Source organism: Puma concolor, chromosome E4 (genome assembly GCF_028749965.1).
Source record: "Puma concolor isolate L17-30 chromosome E4, mPumCon1.1.hap2, whole genome shotgun sequence".
NCBI classification, from domain to species: Eukaryota; Metazoa; Chordata; class Mammalia; order Carnivora; family Felidae; genus Puma; species Puma concolor.
The window spans coordinates 914,701-919,181 of NC_141683.1; the positions used below are offsets into that span (position 1 = coordinate 914,701).

Genomic DNA, 4,481 nt, shown 5'->3' on the forward strand with positions numbered 1-4,481 from the left:
ACGCCAGAGGGTTATTGGCTCACTGGACCCGAACCCAAACCGAATAGGGTCCTGTGGTCCCAAATTTGAGAGTCAAGTAAACGTTGCATTGCCATTCTCAGAAAAAATTCCCTAAGACATCCGAAGTAGAACTACGTTTAGGACTTCTGAATTCTGAAACTCCGCAGAATTATGTATCCACCTTCTCCTTCCAAGAGGTCAGGAGGTAGAAGGTGGGGAGGGTGTTTGAGGAAAGGACAGAAGTCCTGGTATTTCCCCCGATGAGTGACGGCGCGTGGGTGCCCCTGCCGTTCACGTTCTCTCGCGAGGAACACCTGATTGTTGCCAAGCGATACCCAGTGTTGGAGAGTCGGAGGCGGGACAGGTTTGGAAAGAAGCCTCTCGGAGAGGACGCTGCCCGTAGGCAGAGGCAACGCTGTGTCCTCGTCTCCCACTTCCGTTTTCCAGGGAACAGGACAGCACTTCCAGAGAGGCTATTGGGTGTGACTCATCCCTGGGAAAAATGTGTACATTTCAAATTCATGCTACCGAAAGGAGATTAAGCTAGCCCTGGCCGATCTTCATGGACTCTGTGTAGCAGTGACTGAAACAAGGCTCAGTGGCCTGGACCACCGTGAGCGTAATCCACCGTAATGCTGGGCATAGAATCGCATTATTTTAATCATCTCATTTAATGTCTCCTAACCAGTGGGGGCCCTTGGAGATTTGCAAGTGTTAGCTCTAAATTCTTTACACGAAAGGCAGATGAATTTGAAAGTGATCGTTGCCCCTGGGATACGGATACCCTTGTTTGCAGGGGGTCGGTAATGCGGGCGCTGGGCGTCCCGTGTGGTGTGAACACGTGCTGGGGGGGAGCAGGGCCCCCTGGGTTCACGTGGCATTTGCGAGATGGATGGGGGCTCCGGAGGGTGAAGGCCGGACGGTGGAGAGGCGCCGGGCAGGCCTGGCTTTCCGCACCGGCACGGAAGGCGCCCGCGACGTGCCCGCGACGCGCCGGTCCCTGCGCTAAGGTTTGCCTTGGGGCAGGTCACTTCTCTGGGCCGCGAGGTGCGGGTGTGACGTGCCCCGAGGAGCTTTCTCCCAGAGGCGTCGGGGTCCCCTGTGCCCCAGGTCGCTGTGCTCCCGGATGGCCGGCAGGGGGCGCTGTCCCTCGAGGGCCCGGAATTCCGCCGAAGTGTCGGGATCCGAGAACCGGGCCCGCTTTCGGCTTCCAGCTTTCACAGCTGCGCATCCACCTTCCTTAAGACAGAGGACAGCGTTTTATCTAAGGGCGAGAGGTAGTTGGGAGGGGGTCAGTGTCACTTGGCGGGCTACCTGCCTTGTGTTGGGTTTACCGCGTCACCGGCTAGAGAGGACACGTTACTTCTCCTCGTGACCGTGTCCGGTAAGGAAGACGCGGCTGGACCCGCCCGGGTCCTTGCGCAGCGTGGCCCGGACGGAGCACCTGCCTGGAGGAGAGAGAGGGCGTGGCGGCCGGGCCCGGACCACTCCTGGCCGCCCCGAGAGCTTCGTGGGCAGAAGGGACAGGAGCCAGGCAGGCCGACAGGGACCGGAGCGGCGGGGGGAGCCCCGGCCCTCGTCCAGCTGTCACGCCCACGCTCCTTGCCAACTGTGTGGGGGCGGCGCAGGTCCCGGGGAGCACCGGCCGGGCGGGTGCTGGTCACCTCACCAGGCTCCGGATAGGTGCTCAACTCTGGGCACCTGGTAGAACCGCCTGGGGGGCTCCAGAGGCTCGCGTTCTGGAGCAGCAGGGCTTGGGGGCGCTGAGCTTGCTGCCTCCCAAAGATTCCCGGCGAGCAAGGGCTGACCACCTCTGCTCACGCCGGTGGAGTGAGTGGGGTGTAGCCTGCGGGCCCCTGTGCGACACCCAGGCTTGCGGGCTGCACACGCGTGTCCTCGCGCCCGTGGGCACACTCCCCTCCCCGCTCCAGGCTGCTTGGGACCGCGTGTCTGCACGCTGGCCCCGGTGTCCTGAGTCTGGCTCCTCCATCAGCACCAGCAAGATCCGGGCCTAAAACAGGCAGGCTTCTCCAGGGGCCTCTGCTCCCAACCTAAATTAAGATTTCCTCCTTTAAAAAGTCCTGTTTTCGCAAGTGTGGTCCAAGGGAAGGAAGCAGAGACAATGAGAGGAACTTGGCGGCCTGCACGTTGGGTGTTGGGTTGGAGCCCGCTCCCCTGTTGATGCCCTTTTTCTCGGGCCTCAGTTTGACAGGAGGTGGCAAAGGCCACAGGCTCAGCCCTGCCTCCGTGGTGAGCCCCCACCCAGCCTCCGAGCCTCCCCACCCCGGCCTCGGAGCCCCCGCCCGGCCGCTCAGCTTCAGGGGCCGCTGGCCTGGTCTCTGCATGCCACCCTCGGGCCACCCAGCCCGGACCCCAAGCCTCCAGGTTCCTGCTCACTCCCGATGCGCTGAGAACTCGGGGCCGAGTTTGGGGGACCCCCGCCTTACGGCAGCCACTCGCGCTGCTTTTCTCCAGCTCCGGTCCCGGTACAACACTGGCAGTGATAGCCGTTCCCTTGGGGGAGGGAGGTGCCTTACTGACACTTGAGGTCCTGGGCCTAGAGGAGTCACCGGTTATAATCCCTGAGTTGTGATGGATTCACTCGCGAGGGAGTTTTGGAAGAAAGCTTTAAGGAAGGGACAGCAGCAGAAATATGGCTGGATACATATTCGAAGATCTGATTTGTGTCTACTAACTTAGAAAAAGTCCCAAGTATTAGGTATGATTTTTTTCTTTCTTAGCAATCTAGTTTTTTGTTTTTAATTTATTTATTTGAGAGAGGGAGAGCACGTGCGGGGAGAAGGGCAGAAAGAGAGCGACAGAGAATCCCAAGCAGGCCCTGAGCCGGCAGCACGGAGTCCGACGTGGGGCTCAATCCCGTAACTGCGAGATCATGACCTGAGCCCAAATCGAGAGTCTGCGCTCAACTGACTGACCCCCTGGGCGCACCGCTACTATTTCTGAAAGCGCCTAAATTCTGTTCTTCTAATTTTTGTCTAGAGCTACAAAAAAATCCCTGGGGAGGAAAGTGAGGGTCTGGCGGTTTCAGTTCAGGGACTGATTTTCCAGACACTGGCCACCAAGACTTCTTAGTTATGAGTCCACAAATGTGATTGCAGCTGCAGGACAGCTGAGGGGACAGCTGAGGGGCATCAGTGGGGACAGCTGAGGGGCATCTGTGGGGACAGCTGAGGGGCATCTGTGGGGACAGCTGTGGGCATCTGTGGGGACAGCTGAGGGGACAGCTGAGGGGACAGCTGAGGGGAAGCTGCGGGGACAGCTGCAGAGCCCTGTTTCTTTCTGGCCCCCTCTGCCATCGTGACATCTCTTCTGATCGGTACTGTGGGTGGCCCATCACCTCTCTGGGGCAGCCGGGGCTGTCATGAGCTTTCACCACCTGGGCGGGGAGCTGGAGAGATTGACTTTTTTCAAGAAGTCAAGTGCCTGCCTGAGCACATGAGCTCATGGAAACCTGGTGACCCTCCCCGGGCTCCCTGGGGGCTTCTAACCAGGGAGGCCGGCCCCTCACAAGCTGCCACCCTGTGGAAAGACAAGACCTGTGGCTAAGGTAGAGAAGCTGATCCAGCCAGGTGGCTGTTTTGTTGTAGAAAGGCAGGGCACGGGATCCTAGAAAGTTCCCTGGGGCCCCTCTGCCGGCCTTCTGGGACGGGTTCCCGCCTCGTTCGGGACGGAACTCCCCACTTGTGCTCCTGTGTGGCCCTGAAAGGACGCAGTGTTTGGAACTGACCTAAACCCTGTCCCCTGCAGTTTCGTCTGCCTGACGCCCGAGCCGGGCACGGCACGCGTGGACCCCTTCCGACGCCGACGTGTGAAGAAAAGGGGGCACTAGCTTCAGAGACCACAGAGTGAACCGTCGCAAAATTACCGAATCTCTGTAACTGCCGGCATTTACGCACTCCCACCGAGGGAAAACGAAAGTCACCAGAACAGAAAAATATTTTCCAAGGGAAAGATGGCTTTCCTCTTCGGTGACCTGAGAAAATTGACCACGGTTCCATTCAACATCTTCAGGCGCTTGACTTTTTTTTTTTTTTTTTTTTAATATCCTTTACCTTTTTAATAAAAAGTAAAAAACAAAAAAAATACATCAATGTCCTGAATAGAACCTCTCTATGTAAAGGTGTCACTAAACAAATAACGTAGGACCAGACAGAATAAATGGGGCTGCAAATAGCAATACAACATATTATGAAGCGCTTATGCGTGTCTATGTATATTGTATGTGAATGTGCAGGTACCTGTGTGCACCTATGTGTGTATAAATATGTAAATATTTGCCTACATACGTCACACACACACATATTTATACTGACCTCTTGAGATCGAAGTCCAAGGCACTTTTTACAATGAACAGGTTAAAGCCATTAATTTAGAACACGACTGTTTCTGGGTACATATCCATTTGTGGTGCCCACATCGCAAGTCCCGTTTTCCGTTGCTCACCTCGGAGTGTCTCCGGT

General features: G+C 56.9%; 1 long non-coding RNA gene across 1 annotated transcript; it reads left to right on the forward strand.

Annotated features, from left to right (window-relative positions):
- The first annotated feature begins 388 nt into the window (after positions 1-388).
- Positions 389-4,159, forward strand: LOC147572173 (uncharacterized). The gene is made up of 2 exons (XR_015246143.1): positions 389-1,384; positions 3,769-4,159. It is a non-coding gene; the product is annotated as an uncharacterized LOC147572173 (long non-coding RNA).
- Positions 4,160-4,481: the final 322 nt, after the last annotated feature.